This window comes from Drosophila novamexicana, unplaced genomic scaffold (assembly GCF_003285875.2).
Source record: "Drosophila novamexicana strain 15010-1031.04,08,12 unplaced genomic scaffold, DnovRS2.1 tig00000008-arrow-pilon, whole genome shotgun sequence".
Lineage (NCBI taxonomy): Eukaryota > Metazoa > Arthropoda > Insecta > Diptera > Drosophilidae > Drosophila > Drosophila novamexicana.
In genome coordinates, this window is record NW_020824765.1 from 1,101,640 (window position 1) to 1,119,485 (window position 17,846).

Genomic DNA, 17,846 nt, shown 5'->3' on the forward strand with positions numbered 1-17,846 from the left:
CCTGGCCTGGTACAGACATGTGTGTCTGTGGGCTTGCCTCTGTGCGTGTGTGTGTGTGTGTGTGTGTGTTGGGTTGCATATTTTCAAGTAAATTTTGTTTGAGCGCAATAAAATTGTATGAGACTTGATCTGTGTTTCTCCGGGAACAACATTTGCGGCTCTTTCACCGTTTGACAGCTGTCAAATTGCTTTCCTATAAACTTCCGCTTGCGCACAGAGTCCAGCTAAACTGTCAATTGCATTTTTATGAGCTTGTTGTGGCTTCTGATTTCTTTCTCTGTTCTTGTTTCTTAAGTACATTTGTATATAGCGTGTGAGTCAGTCAAGACAGTCAAGCTTACATCAGCTCTCTCCACGTACTCTTGAGTCTTGAGTCTCTCTGAGTCATCAAAGCGAACCGAGAACAATGTCATCGGACAATCCATCAATCACTCGACAGTCCCCAGTCTAAGGCCAGACATTGCAAAGCCTCGTCTCAGCTCAAAACTAATTAATATAAATGGTTAACTTTCGCTTAGTGACTCCACTTTCAGGGCACTTCTTGTGAAAGATTCAGCAATGATCGCCAGATATCATTGATTATTAAAGCAAGATGCCAGGGAATCATTTTTCAAAAATTATAAATTAATCGTATTTGTATGCGAGTTGCCGTTGCTGGTGAATTGGTGCTAATTTCTTCGTTATTTAATGATAATCTACAAGAACTGAATGTGAACCAGAAAAGAACCGCAACGCGTTTGCACGAACTAGTTTCATTTCAAGTAACATTATGGATTATGGATTCAAGGCATCTGTTCGATGCACCAAATTAAACCTTTACTTAAGTTAAATCTGACTAATTGCATAGGAATACCCCAACCCCTAGCTGCTTGCCCTTCAAAAGGGACCAATGCAGGAAACTTCTTGTTTAAGTAACATGATATTTTTTTGTACTGTCTGCAACATGTTTTCCGTAAATGTGTTGCCCCGAATGGAACTTGGAAGTCGGTATCGCTTTCGCCCTTGGTTGATGTGCAGAGTGAAAAGTATTTGAAAAGTATTTTGCCGCCATGCTTTTGCCTAATGAAGCGTAAAAACTCCCGCTCGCTGTTGCAGATAATTAACACAACTCCATTTCAATGGGCAAGGATCTCATTAACCCTTGACATTTGTCACATGCACACAAAACCAGACTTCAAATACAAAAGGCAAAAGAAAAGACAAAAACAACAACAGAGAAACGAAAGGAGTTTCCTTTTTCCAGTTGCCTTCGCTGGGGCCCTTTTTGAGACCCGACTCTCGACTCCCGACTCCCGACTCTGTTGTTCCTGGGGACAAGTCAATCTACGTGACGTGGCGTCCTTTTTGCTGCATGCCTCATCGACTTGAGCAGCGCAATTGTTGAAACAGATGTCAAATTGTTGAAAATTTTGTTATTTCTCTTCTTTTTTTTTTATTTATTTTTACTCCTATTTATTTGTCTATGCGTGTTTGTGCTAGAGTCCGCATGCCTTTTGTTTTCCCTTGTTTTGGTTCATTGACTGCGCGGTTTCGAATTTCTGTGAAATATTCACCCCCGTCCTCCGTCAACTGTCCCCCGGCAACTCCCTCGGCTGAACCAACTATCGAGTCTTTGATGCATCTCCATTTCAAGTTTATCGATTTGCCCGCCTGCGAGAGCGAAAGAGTTCAGCAAGTGCATTGAAAATCCAACGGAGAAACCCGATATCTTCCATTTGGAGTCGGATCCCTTGCGGAGTAAATGCATCATCCATTAAACTAAATGAGTACGTATTTTCGGCTTACCTGCGGATTACGCTTAAGTGCAATTGATTTTGGGCTGCATTCGAATGGAATCAGAGATTATCGATTGTTATAGAAGCTATATAATAAGTCCATATCCATATGCAATCCATATCCATATTTAACACTAAGGAAACTTGGATTCTGTGAAAAGTGTTCAAAGGAATTGTCCGCCCAAGATCTGCAATAGAAACACTACCCTATACATATTTACTTTATATAATCACCTATCGTCATGCATTATAATACCCTCCATGAGTCAAACCAACCCATTAAACAAGGTAAGGTATCTAGATTGTATTACCTACGAGTCTCTGCAATTATTTAACTGCTTCGCAGCGGCTTGAGCTTTAGCGTCGGCTCCGACTCCACGAAAGTGCGAAAATTATTTGTGATGAATAATACAACTTCATCAGCGGGCTTCGGTCTGAGGTTTCCCCCGAAACGTTGGCTGAACTGCCCCCAAAAGCATTTGCTGTGCCAGCCTCCAGTTTCCTTCAAGCGTGCATAAGTGAAATGTGCTCAAGATACAGATACCGAAACAGATACAGATACAAATTCAGATACAGATACAGATACAGATACATTGAAGTCAGCAACAACCGGCAAACGGCAACCGGCAAGCGGCAACAACGAGCAGCACCCAAAAGGTAATTAATCATCGTCATGGGGCGTGTGCACGATTCGCTTAACGTGCGCCGCTGGCGGTGGCTTCAGCGTGGAGCTGGCCGAGGAGCAGGCGGAGGAGGAGGAGACGCAGGCGGAGTTGGGTGCGGTGCGGGGGGCGCTTGCGAGCAACTGCCGCTGCTTGCAGACATTTGTGGCATATTACCCAAGGCGTACAAATGTATATATATTTCCATATTTCCATATGGTCGCCGCCGACGCCCGACACCCGAGCGACATGTCGCTGCTTGTCTTGGCGGGCACGGGGGGCTGGGGCGTGGCAATAGTCATAACGAGCCAAATTAATGCGTTTCTTTCTACATGGAGCAGAATTCCCGTGCAGCTAGTGACACATTTGCTGATTTAGCAGGAGACGCAGCACAGGCAGGCGACCCGAACGGGACTCATAGGTGTGTAATACCCTGTAATTGTGCTGTCAAAGCATATTTGCATAACACATTGGGGCTAAGCTCTTCATTCTGGCGGAGATTTTCAACCGTTGACTATTTATGTAGCAAGAGTTTCATGCCGTTTGCAGCACAGGGTATGCCCAAGTCGAGCACTTGACGCTGTTGCATGTCCATTATGTTTTATTATCTGTGCGCCAAAATGTTTCAAATACTTTTGTCTCGCCCACCGACATTTGTTTCTGGCCAAGCAAATTCAATTTTAATTGATTGTGCGGCTGATTTTAACGATTGCGCGTGCCATTTGAGTTGGCCAACGGGGCGTGGCATTTAGTGGTGGGAGCTTAACGTGTGTTATGCATGAGTATTGCCGGCTAATTGGATGCTCAGCTAATTAGTTGTCGAGCTGGTTGGTCTGGGCCAAGCCAAGGTAGCAGGCCCCTCATATTTTTAAATATATAAAACCTTATGCTAATCTAATCGGATACCAATTGAACAGTCGCTGTTAAAAGTAACGCCAAGCGTAGAGGTGGCTGTGACAGCGACAGCTGCAGCAGCGTCGACGGCGTCAATTCTCACCCGCGCAAAAACTGACAAACGCCGACAATAAAAACACGTGCTTATCAGGCAAACACACTTACACGCACACACACACACACACACAGCCACCAAACAGACAACAACAGAGAGTTTGTTTGAAATAAACAAAAATCAGCTGTTCGCAGTGCTCGCTCTCTCTCACGCTCTCTTGCTTCCAATTCCAGTGAGCGAAGAAGCTGAGAAACGAGTTTTGTTGTCTGCCGGCATGTGAAGAGAGTTGCTATAAAAAGAGGGCAGAATTTATAGCAAGTTCAAATATTCACTCTGGCGGGTATTATTGGCTATTCATAAAATTCCAGAAAATGTAAATAAATCTAACAAAAAAGCAATAATTTATTATTTTTAAAATAAAAAGTTGGTTATCTATAAAAAAAGGTTCTTCTACTTGGCGAACTAACACGCTTGAATTTCTCGCATGCGATTTCTATGCTCACACGCTCTCTCGCCTAAAACCGAGCCGAGCGACTCCTAACGAACCGAACGCAAGAAGCACGAAGCAAAGCAATTCGTGCAGCCGAAGCATCCATACAGCCACCCACAAACGCACACACACTGCTCCGCATGCCGCATGCCAGTACTTATGCTTAGTGGACGCTGCCTGGCTCTGGCTCCGGTGCTGACTCCCGGTGCTTCCAATTGGAAGGCGCCAGTCGTAAAGCGAAACTCGTCGCGAGCGGTTGTGGTCGGAGCGTCGTTCTGTCGTCGTCAGCGTCGTTTACCAGCATTTTGCGTAAATTTATAACTGTACGTTAGACGTGCTGTGCTCTATGCAAATGCGGAAAGCGCGTGTTGGGGCTTTTAAAGTTGTTAACATTAAATCTGCAAGTCATAAAAAAGCAGCCTGAAGACTGCCAAAAAAACTTCGCATAGTAATAATAAATATCCTGCTGTCATACGCAAAAACCAAACGACAAAAACGAGTGCGAATTTGCAACGCGACGCGCTTATGTGACGCTGACTGCGCTGCTAGGCTTTGTCTTCTAATTGGAATTGCATTGATTGAATAGCAGCGTCGCCGACGTTGACGTTGACGTCGACGTCAAACGGTTAACGCTTGCTGCTCGCCGGTTTGCAAACAAAAAGTGTGACCAAAGTGCATTGAATATCAATTTGAAGAGTGATTTTCTGCTTTCCCCGTGTTATTGTTTTTAGCCGATCATCTTTGGCGGTATTTTTAATTGAATTTTATTTCACACACTCAAGCGAAACCCCCACGAGATTTGTGTGTGTGTGTGCGTGTATGTATGTGTGTGTGTGTGTGTGTGCATGTGCATTATGTGACCAGCTAAAAGTACAGTAAATGAAGGATAAATTTACGCAGCGTGCAACCATATATTAAATAATTAAATAAAAACGATTTGACGATGAAAATTGTCTCCATTTAACGGAAAAAAGGTGAGTCTTAGAAATTGTCGAAAATATTTAAGATTGAGAAATACATGTGTGGAATTGAAAAGAATTCTTTCTCAAAAAATGCATTCTAGTTACCAAATTCCGCGAGATATTGTTATTAAATTTACAACAATTTTTCTGTCTCTCTAAATATATACACTTTCATTGTGCACTTAAAAAAATTGATATTTTCTTCTTTTCTCTTCGTTCTTACTTTCTATCCTTTATCATCTTTTTTTTAAGTATGTACACTTTGTTTTATCTCTTTTTAAGTATTATATTTATCTTCTATTATTTCCTTTTCTGTTATTTCCTGGGTATCGCGCCCTAGCTTTGAGGTGTTCCACAGTTCGACAGCTTTCCCGGAACTCTGTCCACACCTTTTCCAACTGTACTTTCCCACCTCTCATATATGCATATGTATGCGCTCCTCCCGCCCCTCTCCCGCCCCCACCCTCGCAACATTATCGGCAATTTCAAATGGGTCACGCCTTGCGTTGGGCTGATTACCGATTAGAATATGCATAGCATGTCTTCCCATCCCAACCCATTCTCTGCTATCCATATATCCCCTCCACTTACCCCTCCACCGGCATAAGCCCTGCCAGTGTGCCCACATGCAATTTGCATTTTTAGGCCTCTTGTCAGATGTCGTTAACAGTTGTTTCATAGACTTTGTTATTTTTGTTGTTGTTGTTGTTGTTGTTGTTGTTGCACGAGTTGCGTTTGGCATTTAATTAAATTTGTATTTTTTCTAGCCAAGTTTCAATTGTTTTTGTTGTTGCATTTTGCTGAGTTGCATTTCAATTGAATTTCTTGTTTTTATCATTTGTTGTTGTTTTTCCTTCTGTTGTTGTTTTTTGTCTAATTATGCGGCGTGAAAATGCAGTCCATGTAGAAACATTTGTACAAATATTTGACACGCGACGCTTTGTTGTTGCTTCACTCGAACGTGCCTCCATTTAAAATGGAACTCAAAATTCAAAAATTTTCCAATTGTTCAAATAAAAATATGTCTGTTTTTAATAGAACTTGTATAAATAAGTGTATTGTTGTGTAGCTTCAATATTTCAAACAATTTAAAATTAATGATCTGACTTTTATTTAATTAACAAAAATATTTGGGCAAAGTCTTTATGAAAATGAAGAATATATCATTAAAATGAGCTGTTCTTTAAATATTTAAAAAGTGGAAAGGTCGCGAATATCAAGAGGAAATTATAAAAACAGTTATAATAATTATAAGGAAAAGTCATAAAATTATAAAGAATGGATATTCAAATTGTATTATTAAAATAATCATTTCGCTTCCGAAAGTTGTTGTTTATTTTTATGCACTGATTAAGTAATTAATTATTCATTTAATTTAAAAGTATGAAGGCTTAAAAACGTGTAAGACAATTGCCCAGGAGACGGTTGTCGAGGTGCGATCGAAATCTATCGGAAGAGAACAAAGTATTAAAACAAAATTGTTTTCAATTAATTATATTAATAAGTTAAGCCCCGGACCCCAAGCCAGGCAAATAATTATTGAAAAATGGAAAGGTTGTGCAAAGCAGCATTAAAATATAAATATCTATTCTTGGCCTGGCTTGAGCCAAGCCTTATATCTTTTTATTGCAACTATTCTAAGATTTTATTTGAGTAAAAATGTATATTAGCTTATTACCTAATTAATCAAAAAGTAGGACAAGAGTTTGCCGCAATCTTTGTGCAATTATAAAAGTCGCGAAGTCTTCTTAGCACAGAATATCTCTTAAATGGGCACATGTTTATATTTGAGCCTCATTTTCCAGCTATGCGCAATTACAAGATTAAAACATTAAAATTAAAAAACAGCGCCCTCTTGAAGGTTCTTTTTATAAAAAGTAGTCACAGAATTTGCGCATTTGCTGAAGAGTCTAAAGATCTCAGGTCGAGTGATGCCAAGGCGCGCGTCTAAGCCTATCAAAATGCAACTAAGGCAAGGTTCCGCCCTCAGCCAGTCCAAAGGATACAAATTTTCCACCGACCGCTGCTTCACGCTGTGAAAAACTGATAAACTAGTTCAAGTGTGTGGCAAGTAATTAGTTGTATGTGTGTGTGTGTGTGTGTGTGTGTGTTTGCTGCATTTGTCAAGCTGTCGAGAAACTGTGTAAAAATTTACCACAAATATTTACAAATAGAGGAAAACAGCCGCCGCCGTCGACGTCGCCGCCGACGTCTGCGCCGCGCAGTTTACCTTAAGTTTCTCAAGTGGGGTTAATTAAAAGGAAATTCCGAAAGGCAGAAATGTTGAAAGATTCGAAATTGGTTTTTAATATTTTCAACAGCGCGCACTTCAAATGGAAAAACAGATTTCCACTTAGAGATTATCCGTGTGTTTGCTCCCCGTCTGTCAGCTGCACCCCGCCTCCCCCTTCCCCCTCACCCACTGAGGGGTAGCTGGCCGTGAGCGGGACTTAGCTGACAGGCGAGTGCGGGTAAGAGATTCCTTTCGCTCGAGGTCGAGGCCAAATGCATCGCACTTCCACATCTCCCACCTCTCAAGTATTATGTTATGATATTTGTATTTTTAGTACACTTTTCGGCCCTGTTTGTCCAACTGAAGTACAGCTGACAACTGCTCCTAAGTGCAAACTGTCAACCCGTCTGAAAGATGCCCCCGACTGTGTGGGCTGCATTAGTAAATAGACCAGAGATACAAATACGTGCAACTGAATAGCTTGCATTAGACTCACGCACTTCCGCTGGCAATGAGTGAGAAGGGCTCTGGGAGCGGTCTGCGAGGAAGTGTTGGAATTCCAGAGAAATTTAGTTACCTTCCCAGTTGCTACTTGTCTTTCCGCCCGGCTCTCTGCTTAAAGATTTTAGCTGCGGATAAATATTAGTTTGGCATACTCAATTTAACGCAAAGATATTTATTTAGAAATCATGCATCGTGTTAACCTTTTTTGTTAAATATTTTCATTAGAAATATATTGTTATTGTATATTGTTATTATACTCTATCTTCTTATTTTCCAATTTAAAATCATAGAAGAAATGCCATTCATGACTTTTAACAGATACCTTTTAATTTTGTGTAAAAATACAATATTTTCTTATAAAGGATATTTAATTTTTAAAGTATTCAAAAACCAACAACAACAAACAACTATTTATTATCCGTTTTTTTTTTTTTGTATGAAATAAAAGTATTCGATCATAGGGAATAATTCAAAAAATATATATCAAATAAATAAATAACATTTTAGGACATTAATTTAAAATTATATATTGTATTTATTCACGTATTAAATACATTTTTAATTAAATAATTTCTGCAGCCATTAAATGTCTTCGAAAATATGAGAACTAAAAATAATATTACAAAAACTCAATATATTTATTTGCATTCAAAAAAGCAACAAATTAATATAGAAATTAGACTTTTAATCTTATTGATATAATCTCTTTTGAGCTAGAACCCAATCAACCACTATTATTAATTAGAAGACATTAGGCAACCCCACAATTTGTTGTAGCTGGCCACATTTAATATTCCAGCTCTACATGCGAAATTCTCATAAATCCATGAAATAATTAAAACAATGCCAGTTAAAGCAACTTCTAGCCTGAAAGCAGCAAAAGGTTGAATAATATGAATAATAATCAAGTATATTCATGATTAGCTGAATTTGCACGCATTATTTTGTACAAAGAATTTAAAGAAAAATGTTACATTATTAACAAAATGTGAGATTTATTCTTATTTTGAGCTATTTGTGTAGTTTTCATCATAATGTTATCAACACAGCAAAACTAGACAGAACGGGTATCTTTGGCAGGCCGAAGATATAAAAATACGCTGGTAAGCATTGGGCTAGCTTTTATACAAGAGACTTATACACGATCGATTATTCCAATAGAAGCTATAAACTGCAGTAGTCCGCTTTAATACGGGCTTGCAGATATGTCTGCTAGAAACATATTTTCAAAAACAGAAACTCTCAATCTTCGACCGATTCTTCCTTTAGGTTAGTGTAACTATTATTTTGACCCTAAGTGTAAAATATTAATTGGTGAAGTTTGTTCTAATGGTAAGTTTAGTGTGTCAACTATTTTGGCCCTCAGTGTAGTCACCCACCACGGTCCACATATTAATTGCTGTACCTCGTTTTAAGTAAGTTTGGCGTACCTATTATTTTGAGCCTCAACGTAGTCAGACGCCCGCTGCTGCTGCTTCTTCTTCTGCTAGCTTCCAGCCACTGTCACCCACTGCCACCCACTGTCACCCACTGCCGCCCACCAACCGCCGCTTGCATGGTAATTGGTGTAGTCCGTTTGCCATGTGACAAATGCCGCCACATTAGCCAGTTGTAGTTTTGCAGTTGTTCAACTTTCGGCCTGGAGCTGCATTCACAGTCACAGTTGCAGTCGCAGTCGCAGTCACAGTTGCAGTCGCAGTCGCATTCACATTTGCCGTGGTTCGAGCGGTCGCTTTGGCGGTTGCGTCGGTTGCGTCGGTTTCGGCGGTTGCATTTGAAAGTTGATTTGTTCGAACTGATTATGGGGCATGTTTGTGCGGTTGTGTTTGCTGCGGTTTTGCATTGCGCCGATAATAGTTTTAAATAAGTCGGAGTCCAGTTTAATTGGCCAAACTAATGTGCATTAGCTTAAAGCCAGTCGCCAGCTGCCCGCCAATTAGTCAAGAGCGAGCGATGCAACTTTAAGGCAAATATGCGGATACAAACGAGACGTGACTTATCAGCGGACAAACTACAAGACAAACACCTGGAGGCCAAGCACACACTGGGATAGATGTCGTCAGTGTCATTGGGCATTAAAACTAAACAAAGTATGTCACAGACTTGTCTGTCATCTTGTCCTCCCACTCTGCCACTCATGCTGGGCCCGAGTAAACCTATTGAGTTTCATGTCAGCTGTATCTGTGTGTGCGTGTGTGTATCTGTGTGTGTCGATTGCACAATCTGAGAAAAGTCATCTTCATCTCTACACGTTTTCATCTCAATCTTCTCACAGCTGCCTACACCTGTCGCCTGTCTAATTTATGCCCAGCCTCGTCCAAAGATAAAGCTTTCATTGACATATAGACACCAGATGCATATATATGTTAGCTTATGTACAGGTTGTAGCTGGATGTGTATTTATGTTTATGGCCATGTAAATTCATTAATAGCCCCCAACGATGACGACAACTAACAAATTAGTGCGACTTTTGATTTGCATAATTGAGATTAAGATTCGAATTTCTTTACCATTTCCCTGTCCAACTTTCCACGTGTGTGCTGCCTAGGTAATTTGTAAATGCCAAGATATATGCTGGATAAGTGGGAAAATTTATGGAACTGCTTGTACTCCGAGAACATAATCTAAAGAAAGCTGAAAAGATATTATGGTTGGTTCATTTGGGAGGGTTTATTTGTTTTTTGCCTTTCTCTGGGGTTTTATAAATTTGTTACTATGCGAATCCTACGACCTCTTAAGGTATACATTCTTGATCTTTATATATAGTCTAGTCGAGTGTAAGCTAGTCTCTTCGATCTGTATTTCTTTAGCAGGCAGCATATATAATTGAGACGGATCAGGCTGCTATATAACTTAACTTCTCTTACTACGTCAACCTTCAGCTAAGCTTCCCATATATGATCCATATATTATCTTAATAGGAAGACTATATAATTTACTATATATCTAGGGCAAGAATCGCTTGTAATATAAGAAAAAACCAATGTGTTTCTAAACTGAGATTAGATAAGCGTATCACCCAGAAGACTATATATTAAAGTTCATAAATATCCAAAGTGTATCGCAGAGCTATTGCTCAACATGGAAAAGTATTCAAAAGTTTGCTGGAATCGTAAATGTTTTAGACCACATTCCTGTAGCCAACTCTTATTTGTAAGCTGCGACTTTACAATCGCAGTCCATAGGCCATGTGCAGTTAGATTCCCAATGCCCGCGAATAACTCACTCGAAACTCCACAAAGAGCTGAAAAGTATCTGCAGCATTTGGCCAATGAAATTCACATCGATTCGCAGTTATGTAGATATCGTGGCCAGGCCAAAATGTTTTCATTTTTTTCTTGTATTAATGCCAAGTAATTCGCCAATTTAATTTGCGACATTAATTTTGCGGCTTTTATGGAAGGGGGAAAGGTGCTGCAGAGGGGGAAGGGGGAGGGACGCAGGTGGGGTTAACTATGACTTGGCTACGTTTTAGAGAGCGCAGCTGTGCGTCGCGGCCAATTACAATGGACTTTTGCGCAGTTGTGAGTTTTTCGCAGCATTTGCCTGCATTTTGTCAATTGCAATAAAATAATCAACATGCAACGTTGGCCTCCAATCGAAAGGGGCTGGAGGGGTGCTGGAGAGGTCAGCTCGGCGAGTCTTATTTATTTTGTATACCCTGTAAGCATCGAAAATGGGTAAAATGGGGTATTTTGGAAGTGACAGCCAGGAGGCGACACATGCGATGCCATAGAGGATATATTCTCTGGAACAGGTCGAAGAGCTCTGTTGATCTAGTCGAACTTGGCAACAACAACAGGTAGGGCGCGACTTTGAGATATATGTTCTATATATATTCCCGAAATTATGCGTAACTTATGTACTGCTCATCATTTCAATTTGTTGCCTTTTCCCTTTTTCATATCATAAACACTCACTCATCGGACTCTTAGCATCGAAGTTATTCTGAGGGAAGAAGGGAGCTGATCGGACTTTAAACGCCGAATTTATTCAGGGAAACTTTGCTCAATGTATGTGTGTTTTTGTATGTGAGTATGGGTATGTGTCTGTAAGAGGAAGCGAGTAAGAGTGAAGTCATGACATCTGCGCGCTATGTGCAGGGTATCTGCAAGTCGTGCACTCGCGTCCAGAGGACTTTTGCTTGCAGCTCGTGTCTGCAGATTTACGACCCGCATGGACAACACGTTCAACGTTCAAATTGCAAGACTCCAAGGCAGCGAATGCAACTGCAACTGCAACTGCATTTTGTTGCCATTAACATAATAATGCGGCGGCTGTTGCCCCCCCCCCCCCTCCCCCCCCCTGAGCCACCCTCTGGCCTACACGCTGCCCAATTGCGAGCCAAAGTAAATAATCAACTTGCGCTAATCTGCAGCCAAACTGCATTTAGCGACTGTCGGAGAGTCGGATTGTCGGTCTGCCAGTCTGGCAGTCAGTCAGTTTGTCAGTTTGTCAGTTTGTCAATTGGCGAGCTGCTCATTTGGTCAGTTTGCGGTTTTCAAAACGTTTATGCTGATTATTTTGAGACTTGTGCTGCTGCCTTTTATCATGCCCGTAATTCAATCCGGTCTCCAGCTCCGACTCTTACTCCGACCCCGACTTGGACTTTAACTTATTTGCATTTGCATTTTCTTTGATTTGTTGACTGTTGGTTAACTGCGTTGGTAGCGCCACTCCAGAAGAAGAAGAGGAACAAATAGATCCTCAAACTCAGGCGTGAGCAGCATGCTCAAACATTTATATGGCAGACATAATCTTGGCCATTGTTAAATTTGATGTAAGGCCTCTATTTTTTTATGACTCTTTGAGGAATTGTTTTGTGGTGCCAGAAATGGTTAGCTCTATGCTCACATGGTCATTTCCTAGGGAGAGTTTTCTTTATGCCATTTTCATTACTCATCATTGGTTTTCTTAGTGCCACATCAATCAATGTCACAGCCGTGTCCACGTCTGCCCAATGAGTCACAGATATTAAAAATAAATTTCAATTAGTTACTTTTGAATATTATCTGGAATTTAACATAATTCATAATGTGTCACACTCACTCTTTTATTCACTAGTTTTTGGCAAAAAATAAATGATTGATTATATTTCATAATATATTAATTTTCGCCCATAATAGCGACTCGTGCATATTTTAATAATCAATACATAATAACTGTGAAATTCTCTGCAACCCCAACTCCAAGGCACACCCTTTTTTTTCCAGTGCATCGCGACGCCCGCATACGCAGCGGCTGCTGCGAAGTACAAGAAAAAAAACACATTATTTTTGCTGAGTCAAGATAACGCACACGTCGAGCAGCGCAAGCGAGATGGCGATAACGTAGAGTATCGGCAGACTCTACGCTGTGGATTCAGAGTGTGTCAAAGAGAGTGTAGAGGAGAGAGAGAGAAAGAGAAAGAGAGAGAGCGGGAGTAGCTGGCATTGGCTGGGCGCTTATCTTGTCTGGTTAATCGCGCTTCGATTATTAACCCTCATAAATTGCCTCAGACTCGGCGACAGTAGCCAAAATATGTGTGTGTGTGTGTGTGTGTGTGTGTGTGTGCACTTTCCTGAGCCTGACTTATGTAATCCTGCTTGGGTAGGGGTTACTCATTTTCATTAGCATGTGCACATGGCCCCTTCCGGGCTGCCCCTGTGCTCACTCTATGCTCTCTAATAAATGTTTTTCAATTTTCCTTGTGGTTTTTTTCTCACTCGTTAGCTGAATTTGCTCTTTTCTCGTTCTTGTTGTTGTTGTTGTTGTTGTTGCTCATCATGCTCGGCCATTGTTGTTTGTGGTTTTTCCTTTTGGAAAATGCTTTATCATCGCGCCGAGGCACAGACGCGCCTTTGTTGGCTTATTGAGCCATAACTGCAAGTTTGTTTATTATTGTTGTTTGTGGCTTTGGCTTCATCCATTTCCATTTCCATTTTCATTTTCATTTTGTTTTTGCTTATTTTACTGATTAATCATGTTTTTTATGCAGCTGTTCTATGACAAAAGAGAAAGTGGCCCATATTTTGATAAGCTTTTAAGTGGATGCAGTTGCATATATAAGCACATAGTTGTAGAAAATCTACACTTGACCTATTGAAGGAAAGAACTCGAATAGCCTAAACAGTTTTCATTTCCCGTAGATACTCTTACATATTCCAAGCACTTTTAACTGAAATTCATCTGAAACATACGCTTGATTAGATATATATTCCCTTTTTAGTTACTCTCTCTCTCTCTACACACACACACACACATTCCCTTCCCTCCGATTGCAATCGTCAAGTCATCATTACCAGCAATCTGCCCCCCGTCAACCCCCTTAATTTAGCCGCATAACCGTGAGTTCATCATTTTTCACTGTCATATAGAGAAACGCCCGCTTATCCTGTCAAAATTTTTAAACACTTTTTTATCATTTCCTCAAAAAAAAGAAAAAATAACTAGAATCAAGCCTAAAAGGTGCTCACAACAATTTCCTACCATCATGAAATGGTTTCTTTTTTTATTTTTTCAAATTTTCATAAAAGGTTTTTCTTTGTGTTTGCCTTTTTTTCCAGCATGAGTTTCACTTATGTCCTTGGCCTGGCCAAAAAGAGGCTGTAAATCATTTGCTGGGCATATTTTTAATAGAGTTCTTACTTGTGTTTATTTTGTTGTTGTTGTCGAGTTTTCCTTTTTTTGATAACCTTTCGGGCCAGAGTTAAATGTACGCAAGTTGGCGATTTTGAAAAGGGTTGCAAAAAAGTAAAATGTTAATCTTTTAATTAATATCATAATTTCACATTTCCATTTCGTTCCAATGCCCAAATTTTAAGGTAAATTCTGCGTAATCAGACAATTAAACCCACACAAATTCGAATGCTCATGTGCACATTGTGTGGCCACATTGGGTTCCATTTGAGGCACGACTCCAGAGAACTGTTCATGCAACACATGACAACCGTCGCCCACCGAACAAAGGCGATTCTTTGGCGACAAAACCGCAGCTGACATTGAGCCTTGGAACCCAAAAGCCAAAGAAAAGAAAACTTAAAAAGACGACAACCCCACAAATTCCAGTTCCGCAACAACAACAAAAAGAAAACCATTCACATCCACATTCACATCATCATCATCATCATCCACCCAACATTTCCTTCCCTTTTTGTGGGGTTGTGGGGAATTCGGTGCAACCCCGTCACATTTGACGCCGCAAAACCAGAGAAAAAAAGAATAACAAGAAAGTGAGTTTAGAAGAAGTTGTTCGAACAGCAGATACTCTGTAATTATTTATGTTGACAACAATTTGCGGAGTACATCAATTTGGCATGCTCAGAAATATGCAGGGTATATGCATTTGCTCACTTATTACAACTTGCATTCATCTAAGCTCATAGTTATAGTATATATATAATATATCAGATTTTGCTGGACTTGAAGTACACACCTTTAAAAAATATTTAGGACTGCTCTTAACAATTACATCTTTCGTTCAGATGAGTTTATTAACAATATTTTAATATGCAGGGTATATTCATTCGATCTCTTATTACATCATTTCTTCAGATAAACTGTATAGATAGTTATATCAACCCTTAGTACACCCCTTCAAAAACTGTTTGTGCTAACAAGTTAGGTCTTGAAATTACAGGGTATATCAATATACCATTCCTTCACATTAACCGAGTCCAATAGTTGATATAAGTATCTATATCAATTCTGACAATTGCTAGAGTGCGAGTAAACCCCTTCAAAGATGCTTGTGGTTACAGGGTATGCAAGAAACTTGGCCCGTAGCATTCCCCATAAAAAAGGGGTGTCATTCAGTGACTACCGTTAGCTTATGCTTTTAGTTGTACAGACAGGGGGCGGGGGCTAAAGCTCATCCGTGATGTAAAGCCCCATGATTGATGGCTCTTCCATGCTATTTGCTATTTCATAGTCAACTTCTGGAAGGTGTCCTCGCACCTGTTGTGGGCGTCGGGGCATGAAGCGTTTGCCGAAAACGGGCTTAGACTGGGCATTACTCTATTCTTAACATTGCCAAAGGGAGATATCATTTTATTTTGTATATTAAATAGACTTTTTTGAAGTAAAATACTTCGAAGAAATATTCGCCTAAGCAAAATACTCTTTGATATTATTTTACAGAGAACTTAACCCATAATATTAATTATGAAACATATTTTTTTCAATTTTTTGTAATATAATACAACAATTTCTAGAGGAAATTTAAACTTTGTCTTAAAAAAATTTTATTTGTATTTTTGATAAACAATCATTTTTACAGAGCCTAGAAAAAACGACTGTAGTATAAAAAGTACTTAATAGCTTTAAGATAGAAAATTCAGTTCGGCTGCACCTTGGCAATAGGAAAGTGTTCGACAAGCAACAATTTTCACGAAGTCGACAACAAATTCAAAACATTCTGAAAGTTTTCACTTTCTTGCCACATTTCCACAAGTTCGGGCAACATGAAAAACAGCTAAACAGTTGCCCAAACAACGCCGCAGTTTTCACTTCCGAGACTTGTACGTCAATGTCAACTTTGACAGAAGCCAACAGCGAGAGAGAGAGAGAGAGGGCGAGCGAGAGAGAGAGAGAGAGAGAGAGAGGGAGCGAGAGATGACAGCCGGCAAAGCACGGATTTACTTTTATTTTATTACTGTCATTGTTGGCGAACTGCTTCCGTTTCAACCTTTTGCGTCGTGGAGGGGGCGGAGGGGTGGGCCAGGCTTGAAGTCAAGTTTTTTTTGGGCGCGGGCAGAGACTTGGGCTTGTCCTTGGGCTGCGCTGGGGTTGGTTGGGAGCGGCAAATTTCGCCCAGTCCGCAGGGCTGCTGTCGTTATCCTTTTGCTCGACTGGCGCCTTTATCATCCATCTGTGTGCTGCTCTTCCAATGTTCGTTATCTGCTGTTTAGCCAGGCGCATGTGTGTGTGTGTGGGGTGTGCATGTGGAGAAAGTATCTTTTGGCAGCAGCTTTTTTGGCAAGTCGTAAATTAAAAATGGCTTAATATGTAAATCCCTGCCTGCACTTTCTTCGCCGGCTCGCCTGCAGATTAGTTTTGTGGATATTTCGGCTTATGTATGTCCCTGTCACCATGTCGGCGTCTATCTAATGCATCTATCGCCCTCTGTCGTGCCCCCGCACAATCGCCCGTCCTGCTCCTCAGACTTTCTTTCCCTGGACATGCAGCACAATTTACTTTGTTTCGAGTTCAGGACACAGGACTCAGGACACAGATGCCTGGGTATGTTTTCTTTAGCTGCCTGTCCATTGATATGCTTTTGTTGTCGTTAGTCAGCGCCAGGACACGACAGCTCCTTGTCCTTGTGCTGGCTCTCTGCTCATGTTTGCACTGACTTTAACTATCGCCTGGCTTCTTATGCGGCGCCTTGTTTGCTTTACTCTGGCTCCTCTGCCCGGATTGGTGGGTGCACATGGGTCAAGGGTGGCTCTTCCATGTGATGATGAGTTGCTCTGCTGATTAGTGATTCCATATTGTAATCGCTCCCCCAGCGAGTGCTCCACTTTCGACTCTGCGTACATGTTTCAGTACCGATTTGGTTCAAGGCCTTGCCACTATCCATGTGCTCATCCACTCACACAAATTAACATTTTGGCCACTTTGGGCGACCAGATACCCGAATGGACTGTCATTAAATTATTCCCTTTGCAATTTGCAGTGTCATTTAATTTTCCCCCATTTCTACAGCTTTGCCCCTCTCCGCCAACCTCTTTGAATGTGCGTGTTATAATGCATTTTAGTAATTATTTTAGCTGCACTCACTTTCCACCTCACTTTTGTTGTTGTGTGTTGGATTTGTTGCATTTGTTGCAGTCATTACCATTTCGCTGACCCGTGCAATTAGCCGGGAAATTGTAAAATCCGACGCTCATTTAGAGCTGTAATAATTTAATTTATTTTATGGCTGTCTGTGTGTGAATTAATGAAAATAATTTAGCAAATTAATATTAATTGCATGCATTTCGTTAACCAGATGAGATTTCAGTTGATGCATCAAGGCAAAAAATTGTGCATTAAACATTAATTGCTATTGACAAAATAAATTATTCAAATAGTATACAAATTTATTGTGCGCCATTTTAGTCCGGCAGTTGTGCGAATAATTTTTAATTAAGAATTTACAAAACAAATTATTTAATTAATTTCTGCATTCAAAAGCACAAAAGTGAGCATAAATATTTCATTGATTATGCGTTGTTTTGATTTTATGAAATCAGGGCCACAAATCAGTTTTAAGGCGAGCCGGAGCCTGGAGTTCCATTTTCCTAACCAT

At 40.4% G+C, this 17,846-nt stretch overlaps 1 long non-coding RNA gene across 1 annotated transcript; it reads left to right on the forward strand.

Annotated features, from left to right (window-relative positions):
* The first annotated feature begins 1,459 nt into the window (after window positions 1-1,459).
* On the forward strand, window positions 1,460-3,768 carry LOC115759019. Its single transcript, XR_004017480.1, has 3 exons — window positions 1,460-1,766; window positions 1,840-2,063; window positions 2,122-3,768. It is a non-coding gene; the product is annotated as an uncharacterized LOC115759019 (long non-coding RNA).
* The last annotated feature ends 14,078 nt before the right edge of the window (window positions 3,769-17,846 follow it).